Here is a 13214-nt window from a genome sequence, read left to right as displayed (position 1 = left end):
CGCATGAAGAAGACATTTCTCTGATCGAAGACATAGTACTGCAATATTTTCACTTTCAAAACTTCGGGAATTGTTTTATCATTACCTTCATCATTCACCAATGGCTACCAAGGTTTTTATGGACAAAAATGTTGTATTCAAAAAGATCTGGATCAAACTCAAAAATAAGGTTCTATTCATATTTCCCATGTTTTTTCTCTTCAAATTCTTTATGGCTAATTTATTTCTTTAATGGAAAAAAATATTTTCGCCAGAGAAAAAAAACTTTCGTTGCAGTTACATTGTTTTTTATCGTTCACAACAAATTTAATGTGATTTGGGAAATTTGAGACCAGATCTATATATGTATTTATAATTTCCTGTAGATATCATCTAATCTGATGTGATTTTTATTCATGGAAGATGTGCTTTGACTTTAATAGAAGGAATCCCACATGGGCATTGGTGTTCACATTAGCTTCGTCAGGTGCATATTTTAATCTTTACTACTCAAATTGCAATGTGTATTTCTTTGTTTAGGCACTAAAGTTGCTCAGGGGTGCTTCTCCACTTTGTGGCTCCTTCTTGTATTTGTGATGTCTATAAGAAAATTAATTAAAAGTAATGTAACATATTTCGTTTTGAGGGTTTTTTTGACTTTGTGATGTCTTCTTCACAACAAGTTTTTTAAATTAAAATTAATATGGCATATCCCTTTTTAAGGATTTTGTTTAGCATGAGTGTCACTATCTCCTTGTAATTCATTTTGAATGATACATTTTAATTTTCTCTCTTAAAAATGCACATTAGTGAAGATGGTGTTCTGATATTTAGTGTAGCATAATAGTATTTAGCATAGGAGGACCTTCATGACATATCTACCCCTACAATCAACTACATGAGATATATGTCTTGGTCATATCATCAGCTTAAGGAAGAGATTTTAATTTTTGTTATAATTGTAACATATTATCCCTCATTTATGCACTAACATTTCTTAGAGGTACTTGTGTGTTTTGTGTTTCCCTATTGTCTTTGTGATATCGTTTTAATTGCAAGCTAACTTAAAAAAAGAACTTTAAGTGACATATATTTCCATGAGGATTTTGATATGTATTAATGACATTATCTCCTTGTAATGTATATTGGATGATACATTGTAAATTGATTTGTTGAAGTGCATATTAGTGAAGGTTGCATTCTCATGTTTAGCTTAACATAATAGTGATTAACATTAGACAGTCACAATGGATATGTTGATACAATTAATAGCAATTAATAAACACAACATTGCATCATTTAAGAGTGTATACATTGGGATAACACAATTGGATGTGGTGGTTTCGAATATCTCATGGTGTATATCCCTATTGTATGCTCATCAAATGATGCAGTGCTAAGTGCATATTCATTGTCTACAATCAAATAGCTGAGTCCCCTGTTTCATGTAAAATTTTGTATATGGTAGGAGATATGTCACATTTGAATTATGATATTTATGTGTTGTAACTTGTTATTGCATTTTTTACTTGGAGACAAAACAATACTGTATACCACTAATTAATATGGAAAAATACCCCCTAAGACTGAATTTTGCTACCAGTAATGTACTATTTTACAAAAATTGACTGAATTTTACTGGATCGATGGGGGAACCATGAGAAGCTATTTCATCTAATTCCAACAAGAGCTTTCACCTAGGACTTTTACCCAGTGCCATCCCTTTCAAATTTGTGCCATTCAAGTTGGGCAAAGCACATTAAAAATGGAATCCTGGTGGACAAATTAATTGCTTGTCGACCTGAACAATGAACTAATACTTCATTTCCAAGCAGACAAGGTTATGAATGACCCTGTCAATGAAATTTGGTGCATGTAGTGGTAGGCAAGACATCGTAGACCAAAGGTGTGAAGGTTCCTACTTAAATGCATGACCGATTTTCATAATGTGAATTCATGGATGTGATATTACATTAGTTATAGTCTATGAAGAACAAGAATGCACATGTGATTGGCTAATTAAGGCCACTTTATATTCTTTCTATTCTGTTTTGACATAAATTTAACTCTTTTTCTTGCTCACCTTTAGTTTTGTTGAATCTTTCCTAAACTATTTTAGGACTATTGTCTCTAAAATCCCTTCGAGTCACATGCTTTTCTTAAGGTTGAGCTAGAGCGAACATGGCTTAAGATATCAACAACTTCTCCTGCTAAAAAAATTCTTAATTGACTTCTCTATCTTTAGTTTCTTTTCTTCTCTTTATTTCTCAAGTTTCTATGATATTAGCCTTATAACGAAACCATTAGAGAATATCCTCTCTTTGTAGTTTTTCAACTAAATATATTGACATTTGGCATTGCATCAAGAGGTGCATTCTATAATCTAGATCTCGAGTATGCCAAAAACCATAAATATATAAAGTTGATGTATTATCAATAAAATATAAACTGGTGTAGATTCGTATTAACTGTGTATCTATCATATGTTGAGATTCAAGGTGCAATCATTTTTTAGTGTGCAAAAACTTAAGGAAAGGTTCACACTTCAAAGGATTTTGTCTGTCTTGGTACTTGATAGATCTAGTGTTAAGATAGATCTATCCAGGGTGATTTGAATTATGATACAAATAAATATCACTTTTTGATATATGCATCTCCATCTCTCTCAACCATGTTTGACATTTTTCTTATTTCCTATTTTGGTTGGCTTTCTAGATTATGGCCACATTTGTGCTTGTTTATTGTAATATAATGTTCATATTTCTTGCAAACAATATCATATTAATCACCTTCGGCCTAGAGCATGCATACGAAATTACAGGAGAATGAATTCATGAAATATTTTAGTTATGTATTATAGTTGTGGATGGGAGCATACACAATGGAATAAAAGAAAAAAATTGGAAACATAATGAATAGAGCGAATGTGTTGAATGTTAGAAAATATCACCAATAAGTATATCCATTAAGGAACATTACTAATCCAAATTCACACCTTGTTACATATTAAAATAAGGGTTAAGAAAATTCATCATGGCTACCTGTAAATAAAAAATAAATAAATTAGTGGGTCCAATTTTGGACCATTGATTAGTCCTAGCTTCATTCCCTTAGGGCCTTCCTAAAGATCTCTAGGCAACAACAACTTCTCCTGAAACTATAGTGTTGATCCATAGACATCTATAATCATTAATTCCCTTAAAATTTTTGGGTATGTGTTATATTCTTTGTAGTAGTAGCCTCATGCGTAGGTCATATATGTTAGCAGAAATGAGATCATGGACAATTGAGATGCAACAAAAAACATTACCTGTCAAGATGCTAAGAATTCAGTTGGAAATGGTAGACTATGATGGTAAGTATAAGTCATCACTCTTAGAAAAGTTAATAGCCCTTGCCACACAAAAAGAGAAATTTATCCACACAAAGGAACAAGTTCATGTAGCAGAACTTCAAATGTCCACCAGGTTGGTTCTGGATAACTTTAATGATGTCAGTTGAATGTAGTTGACTAGTTTTCTTCCAACAATAAGGAAATATGGGTTGGCATCATATAATTAGTCATTGTTTTGCATGATGAATTTTTTATTTTTATACCTATTGTTTTCTTATCTAAAACTCCAGTAAGGAAAACTCAAATAATGCAAATGGAGGAAAACAAAAATCGAGAAAATGAAAGTTGACAAGTCAGCTGATATAGCAACTAATTCCTCCGATACCTGCTGTGATTTTTCATGGAAAATTAAGTGTTAAATATGAATGTAACATATACTCTTTCTAAAACATCCTTGAGAGATGCATGCAAGTTAGCTTCTACGTCTAATAAAGATATGGGAAAGAAAGCTGAAAATGAAAACTTGTATGTATCTAGTTGACTTCACTTAGAATGATCAATTAATTGTATTATAATTAGGCTTTTGTTAGTTCTACCTGTAGTTTTATATCCACTCTATTTTTTTGTAATATTGACCATCTCTATTAAGATTCTTTTTCTATCCAAAATATGAAAGATTTCCTTTTAACATGAAGTCTTCTAAGAAATATTGTACGTACTTTTTTACTTGCTTGAATTATATATCACATGGTCAAACTATATCTTTTCAGTACAAGAAGCATTTTGTGAAAACAAATGAAATTCTCAGCTTCATTTGGCAAGGCCTTTGGGAAGCTTTAGAAAACTAAAATATTGAATGCGAATTTTGTTTTGAGGATAGCAGAAAGCTTCATGGATAGAGCAAAGAATTTGGAAGATGAGTTCTCCATGCAGTATTTCTCTTTGAATAAGACCATTAGTTGTAGTGGATTTCCAATATAATTTATAGTTGTTTATCAATCTTCAACAAAAAAATTATCCTTTTTTGAATGATTATTAACTGATGGATTTGTTATTTCTACTTGTTTCTCTTTCTTGAAGTTTTTGTGTTAACTAGTTTGAACTAATTGAGGATCAAACATTGGTGGCATTGTTGTAATATGTTAAATTCTTGTTTATATTGAATCAAGTATTTGTTGTAAAAGATCAGTCGATGTGTTATATCTTGGAAATTACAAGTATGGTAAATATGGGAAAGTTATTGGTTCTTTGCTTGTAAATCTGCAAAACAGATCAAAACTACTCTTATTTTATCTTTTCATTATAATGATCACTGATGTCTTGAGTTTGAGTGATTAAGGATGGCCACAAGTGTTCCCTTAAATTGGAAGTTTGGTGTTGGAATTCAATGTGGATTTTCCATACAAGAATCATATAGCAACTAGAATCTGAAAGTTACATTTGAAAATAATCCTATTTGGGAGATCCCTAGTGGTGATTGCTGCATATTTTTGATGTTGGAATTTTTCTCTAAATCACAACTAATATATTGTACCACAGGTCAAGAACACAATGCGAAGGGAATTTTCTTTGCAATTTATCCAATTATATTGTAGTGATCCATAAATATAAGAAAAACATTAATAATTTGATATATACTAGTTGGCTTATTCATATGTGATAATGGACCCAAATAGTAGTTCTTAGTTGAAGAAATGCTCATCAGACTTGGCCCTTCTTGACATCATCGACCTCCAGCCTTGGAATTATTCACCTAGATTTTTACATTATCTAGTTATATACATGTATACAAGGATATCATATTGTTATATCTCTTTTACTTCATTTCATTTTATTCTAGACTTAGCTTTAGTTTTTTCTAAGAGTTTTGTAATCGCTCCCACACTGTATAAGTAATCTACAACTTGAGATTTTTAGCACGTAAGTTAGTTGGCATGATTGTGCCTAGCATTCCTTGAAGGTTGAATACTAAGTTTACTAAGGTGTTATTTTCTATGGTGATGTTTTATTTGCTTTGTTTATACAGGTCATCTAGCCACATAATGGCCACTATTTCTTGACTGAAGAAAACTTGTTCGAGTTTCTTGCTTTTACGGGAAAAATGGCATTGACAATATTGTTGATGTTAAGGTATATATCATATAGTACCTTTATAGTCTTCCTTATTTTATATTCCGGTGTTCATCATTTTTCATGTCTTATACTCTGCATTGTATCTTCTTTATTTTTCAGAAAAGGAACTTAGTATTGATGGTAAGAAGCAAGAGTTGAAGAAAGAGGACAACAATAAAACTGGACCGAAAAAAAAAAAAAAAAAAAAAAAAAAAAAAATTAAAGAGAGAGAGAGAAGAGAACTAGTATAGTGGTACTTGTAGAGCTAATATCCCATATCAGAGACATAGAGAGACTGATTGTTAAGTCCTCATAGTTGTTGAATTCACATGCAATGGCTTGACAACACAATGATAATGTTTTGAAGCGATGAAACAAGATTTCATGTGTAAATTTTACTCCAACCACCATTAAGTTGGAAACTCATATTGTAATACTTGAAATTTTATATAATATAATTTTCATGGTAGAAAATATTTATAGTTGCACTTGAAATTATTTAGTATTATAATTAACACTTGTAACTTTATGTTTTCATATTAGATGAACATGTACATTGTATGACATTTTTTTTTAATTTAGTTGTAAAATCATACTAATTAATTTATGTGGATTAGTAATGAAGGCATAAAATCAATCTAAAGCTACTAAATTACTATTTTATGTTGATTAATGATGATTACAAATAAAATGAATATACGACTAAATTAGTTGCTTTTAATGGTTGTTAATGAAAGTAAATGAAACAACTATAAACTACTAAAGTAGTCACTTATATAATGAATATGAAATTACCAAAAAAAGATAAATTACTACTGCAAATGATAAATTTGTAATTAGAAATGACGACTAAATTTTGCATGTATATGACTATTAGTAGTTCATTTACAGTACTTATAAAACGACCAAAATTTAGTCATATTTATTTGGCCATTAATTGGTTTCAAACGATGACTAAAGTTTGCGTATATTTGACTATTAGTAGCTAATTTACAGTATCTTATAATCTTATAACACAACCAACATTTTGGTCATATTTATTTAGTCATTAATTGAGTTTCTTGGGCGATGGTTCAGTAATAAATTTTGTTATATATTTGGTCATTAATTATGGCAATTAATGACCAAATTTATGACTAAATATACTACTAGATAATAAAATTGAGACAACCAATCAATGACTAAGGTAAAAACGAATAAAAGTTGGTCGCGTTATAATATAATGTAAATTAGCTACTATTGGTCACCGACCGAAAAATAGTCGTTTATATGCAAATTTTAGTCATTTTTTTACTAGCTAATTAGCCATTTTGTACTAGTGCCTCCTATGGTAGATAATAATGATTTCCTTTGTGATGAACAAGTCTCGAGGACTTCCAAAGCTGACTTTGTCGAATGTGCTTGAGCTAAATCTTCCACAATATTAGTATGTTGAGCAGCTTGCACATTTAGATTATACGATGACTTCCAAAGAACACCTTTGGGAGGTGGTCGGATAATGGAATCATTACTAGGTCATTCAATATGAAGAGGACCAGAATTGGGTGAAGTGAAAGTAGAAGGCGTATTAGTGGCATGATTTTCCACAACTAGCTTTGTAGAGCTCTAATAATTTTTTGATTGAGTAGCAACAAAGACATGTGTCATACCACTCATAAAAACTTTAGAGGCTGAAGATGTAGAATATTGATGTTGATCTAGCAATGAAGTCTGTTGTGACATAAATGGTTCCTTCAACATAGCCGATGTCCCTGGGGTGCCTTTAAATAGATGACTAACTTCAGCATGATAGGCACAATCCTTGGGATAATGACCTTCGTCACATATAGGACAAGGATATTTCGACTTACATTTGGATGCATCATTAGCAGATGGTTTAAGAGGATCCTATTTTGGGGTATCATATTTAGCCTTATCTTTACCCTTGTTTTTCCCTTTCGAGGCTTTGTCTTCTGTGGTAAATTGTACAACATGCACCTCAGAAGTTTTATCGGGATTTTTGGGAGTATTCGAAGGAGGAGATGGTGCAGTAGCCGAAGATGATTTCTTCTTCGTAGAAGGAGAAGAAGAATTACTAGAAGTTTGAGCTACTTACCCAATAATGCCATCAACGGGTGGTGTCTCTGTAGGTTTAGAAGATATCGGATCAGTTAAAGATCACGAAGCATCAAGCAAGAGATCATAAAGCGTGCGAGATTAAGAATATACCAAATCTAGATATTGAGCATGGGCGATGGCTTGTTCTTCAGTCACACAACCACCCATAGCTATGTCTTTGGCGATTTGATTAACAAATGAATTAGTAAACCATTCGGTTAAAAGTTAGTCAGTGATTTCAAACTTAATAAAGATACGCTGATGTCTCCATTCATGGATGTGATTGGAGATGTGGGTAGTAGTATTTTATTTCAAACAAGTTAGGATATGGGTACGAGTTTCATACAAAACTGGTAGTTAGAAGTGAGTAAGAAAATCCATAGACAAATTTTTGAAATCTTGAAAGGTACCTTGACGTAACTCGATGTACCATTTGGTGGCAACAGCCGTTAGGGTTTGTTGGAAAAGACATAATCAAATGGAATCGTTGACCCAAGAGGTGGATTAACACCATAAATGGTAGGTCATGACATGAGCTTGGGGGTCTTCTCTAAACTTCCCTTTGAATTTTGGACAAGAACTAGGAATTTTTGTAGGAACCGAAGGCCAATATGGTGAATGAAGTATTGGGACGTTTGTGAGCCTCGACACATCCGGAAACTCCAAAGTAGGTACAAATGATAATTGAGGATTAAAAGGCATGAGAGGCCTTTGATAAGGTCTAGATTGAAGATTCCAACCTTGTTGGTACTGATATTACCCCTATGCTGGTGGATTTTGAGAATAGGGATTTTGATACTGCCCCCACTTGGAGGAATTTTGACCATACAAAGGTTAATTTTGTCCCCACAGAGGTGGGTTCTTACCAGTAAAAGATTTATATTGACTCGACATAGGCCGTTGAGAACCATAAGGGGGATAAACAGCTTGTGAGGAGTATTGAGCATAGGGTTGCTTATGCAACGGTTGATCTTGTTGATACAACAATTGACCTTGTTGTTGCAATGGTTGGCCTTACTACTGCAATGATTGACCTTGTTGCTATAATGATTTCCTTTGCTACTCCAAAGGTTGTTGATAAGACCATTGTTGCATGTAAGTTCCTTGTTTCACAAAAGGTCCTTGTTGTTGATAGTTTCCTTCTGGAATTTGATTGGTTCGTTGTCAATATTTATAGGTTCGTTACTACTATAATGGTCCTTGCTGCAAAGGATAACTAACTCCTAAAGGATAAGTTCTAGGAGCAGACTGAAACTGACTAGACGACCCAAATGAGGGATTAGTTCCAGACTGCATTTGGGATCTTTCTTGTTGTTTGAAAGGTGGATTTTGAGGTTGATGTGAACCATAGGGAGGGTATGTTGTTGCTAAGGTATTTGAGCCTAAAGAGGCTGCTAATCAGGAATTTGACATAATCCAAAAGGAATACTACCAACAGTTTGACTTTCTCACATAACGTGAGTTTTGAATCCACTCACATAGGTTCCACCAAAAACACAAGGTACATATGGAGGAGGTGGTTTCCCCCCATGCGATGGGATAGGGGGTGGTACATATTTCCCACTCAATGGAGGAGGTGTAACCACTATAAAGGTTGAAAGAGGAGTTTAAGAACCTATAGGGACATTAATTGTCCCAACTGTGACTGTAGGTTGAATAGGAACCAAAGAAACCGCAGTTTGAACAAGAATTTAGGAAGCCATGTTTGAAACGAATGGGTCAGAGGTAGGAGTAATGCCATATGACCACATTAGAGGATGATAAAGTGAATATGTGCTTGGATTACCTAAAACTAAATGACCAAGAGAGGTATAACTTGGCGGGAATAAAGGTTCACTACTTTCAGGTGGTGGATTTGGCCCGATCACCATATGACGCGAGGAAATATATGGAAATCCTTTAAGAGGAAAGTGATATTGAGATTCATCACCAATACTCAGAGTGTGGGTGGTTGAGACTTCCAAAGGAGGATCTCAAGGAGAGGTTGGAATCCCACCTTCTGATCTCACGGGTAGAAATAGTTGGCGAGGCGGAATCCACGATGATCGAGGAGAAAGCTCCAAAGGTACACCAGGATTATCAAACAGGATATATGGGCATTGAGGAGATATTATCAAAGGATCGTAAATAAGATTCAGGGGAAACAACAAAAATTGTTGAGGGACCTCAAGAATTTTTGGGTCAGACTCCTGAGATGATGGCAATGACTCTCGAGGTGGAGGACGAGAAGCAAGGGGTTGAATACTGAAGACAATTCCAAGTTCAAAACCTTGACCTTCAAGTGACTCTAGAATCTCAGGGTGGACTCCTCGTGGTGACCCTTCAGTGTGATATTGTGAAGGGAATATGTGAGGCGAACTCAACGATTCTGCCACAATGACCATTTCTAAAAAACAAAAGGAGAGGAGGTGATTTATCTGAGTTTCAATTAAAATTTACCACTAATAAGTCATAATGAAGCCAAAACCTACTAGAAGAGGTTCATCGTGGGATTTCATATCAAAAACTACGTTGGCAACACTAGGTCAAAGAGCTGCAACCTGCCATCAACATGGCCAAGAAGTGGAGGAAAGAGCGTTGGTCCTGAAATTTAGGTTTTCAATCAACCATCTTTATAATTTACTTGGGGTAGTTTTTCTTCTCTTCTTCAAGATGTTGTAGTATGTTTTTCATAATGAATACACTTCACAATTGTCAACATTTTGGCACTTTGGGATGTGGAATAGGGAGTAAACAGGAGGTGTGACAAAATACTGTCTAAGAATGTATAATAATCCCTTCATCCTTACAGTTTTGTTCAAATTATGGGGAAGTAAATTCACCCCCATTATCAGTTCTTAAAAATTTAATTGATTTTCCTATTTTATTTTTCACCATAGCTTTAAATTGCTTAAAGGAATTAAATACATGAGATCTTATTTTCAACATATAAACCCAAACTTTCTTGGAGAAATCATCAATAAAGGTTAAGAAGTATTATGCACCTCCATAAGATATACTAGGAGATGCTACCCAAATATCAGAATGGAAATAGTCCAAAATTTCTATACTATTCTAACTTAAAGTTTTAAATTTCGATTTACATTGTTTTCCATAAACACAATGTTTACAAAATTCCAACCTCAAGGATTTCAAATCAGGAAGCAACTTGCGATGCATCAATACCTAAATAACCTTCTCGCTCATGTGACTGATCCGTTGATGCCATAGGCAATTACCTTTCTTTGCCTTCTCAAATATAGTCGTTACCTCACTGAACTGAGTACATCCTTTGAGTCTGTAAATGTTTATGATCTTCTATGCCTTCATAACAATCAAAGCACCTTTTGAAACTTTCAACATTCCATTTTGACCTGTAAACTTATAACCTTCTGAGACCAACACTAACGAAGAAATCAAAATTTTCCTCGACTTAGGTATATGTCTAACATAAGTTAATATTCTAGATGTATCATCATAAATTTTAATTTTGATATTTCCCATCACAATAGTCTGACATGATACATTATTACCTTTAAACACAGGACTACCATTCATAGCTTCATATGAATTGAACCAACTTCTGTGCAGACTCATGTGATGAGAAGCACCAGAGTCTAACAACCAATTTTCATAATTCTGAGAGACATTACAAATAGGTAAAGCTTCATCTACCATACCCAATTCAGGAGATAAAACTTCATCAATCATACCTAACTCAACTTTATTCGCTTCCTTCTTTGGGTTTTCAGCGGAGTCATTCCTTTTCCAATGGTCTTTCTTGAGGTGTCCAATTTTGTTGCAGTACCAACATTGGCTTTAAACATTTTTCCCTTTTATCTTGATCTGGAAGAACTCCTTGCTTTCTCCCCTCTTTCATTTGGCCGGCCTTTGGCTACCATGGCTTCATGTGCAGAGGTTTCAACTTTGGACTTCCTCCGTACTTCTTCAGATAACAGAGCTCCCACAACTATATCAAATTCCAAATATTCAGTTGTCCTCAAACTGATAGAAGTTACAAAGTGGTACCAGGACTCGGGCAGAGAACACAACAAGGTGATAGCTTTGTCTTCTTATTGAAATTTAACTTCCATATTTGACAATTGGCAAATAAGTGTATTAAAAACATTTAAATGTTCTGCAATTTTTGTACCCTCCTTCATCTAAAGACTATATAATTGTCTTTTCACATAAATTATGTTGGTTAAAGATTTGGTCATACACAATGTTTCTAGTTTTCCCCATAAACCTAATGTCGAGGTTTCTTCAACAACATTGAAGAGAACTTCATTTCCCAGGCACAAACTGATGGTACTCAGAGCTTGGGAATCCAAGTCCCCCCAATCCAAATCTGTCATGGAAACATGTTTTTTTTACCCTGTCTAAAGCTTTGTACAACCCTTGTTACACCAAAAAAACCCTAACTTTCAGTTTCCACAATGCTAAATTGTTCTTGCCGATGAACTTCTCCACCTCAAACTTAACATTTGTCATTTTTGCCAAATCTGCCTACACAGTGAAAAAAAATAATTATGTTTCAAGGTTTCCCTTCTAATATCTAGGGTTTTGTCTCTTTAATTTTTTGCTTTTTAATAATTTTAGAATTTTCAAATATTTTTCCTACTTAAAAACCTTCTACAAAATCAAACCCAACAATTTTGATAAAGCCCACTTCAATCTTTCAACAACTTCTTTATTTTTTTTAGCAAGAAAGAAAAATCTTCACAGAAAACCTTAGAAACAGCATTTGAACTCTGAAAATTTTACCCAATGATGGCAAGCTCTGTAAAGATAAACTGGCGATTCTAAAAACTCCAGTTGCAGGGAAGGTCTCTTTCAACGAACCCTCAACGTGCCTTCCTCTGCTTTTTGTAGGTTCCACTCAGCCAACAACACTCGAACTACAACAGTTTCCTCTACTTGCTGCAAGTTCTAGTCAGCGAACGAGACTCAAAATATAGCAGTTTCCTCTGCTTGTTGCAGGTTCTAGTCAACCAACGAGACTCAAACTGCAACAGTTCCCTCTACTTGTTGTAGGTTCTAGTTAGCCAATGAGACTCGAACTACAAATGTTTCCTCTGCTTGTTGCAGGTTCCAGTCAGCCAATGAGCGATTGCTTCTTCTTCAACTTTGGCTCCTTCTTTTCGAGCTCTGCAAACTGAACATACCAAAATCACCAGCATCAAGCCTCAAAAAATAAAATCATACTCTTGAATTCAATGACAATGGTAGCCTCAATTCTTTCTCTCTATTGGTTGTGGCTTGACCAGATTCCCCTTCTCTCCAGTGTTCTCTCATGCCTGAACACCATCAATCATTACACGTCTGAAGCAACTCCACAAGACTCGAATCCGGTATATGATGACCAAAAACAAGCAGAAGCAGCAAAACAAAAAATAAACCAATTTATTCGCAATAATCCGAAATGGGAAGAAACCCTCAAATCCAAAATCTACCCCAATTTATTCAATGAATAATGCGCAAGGAAAGTAATCAGCCTGCGAAACGATTCAATTTTGGCCCTCTGATTCTTCCTCTTCCTCTAGGCCATTAAACGTTATAGGTTCTATCACAGAGAGACCACATATGTCGAGATCATCTTTCGACCCAAAAGTTGGAAAGCCGCAATGGCTATGTTAAAAGAGTCGGAGTGTTGTTCTACCACTTGTTGGTTTTAGAGCCATTATCATTCCATTTTGAAAGAAATGAGATG

Source organism: Pinus tabuliformis, chromosome 7 (genome assembly GCF_031772625.1).
Source record: "Pinus tabuliformis cultivar Carrire ecotype Pingquan chromosome 7, CPIR1, whole genome shotgun sequence".
In the NCBI taxonomy this organism is placed as follows: Eukaryota; Viridiplantae; Streptophyta; class Pinopsida; order Pinales; family Pinaceae; genus Pinus; species Pinus tabuliformis.
Note: the sequence above shows the minus strand (reverse complement) of the source record.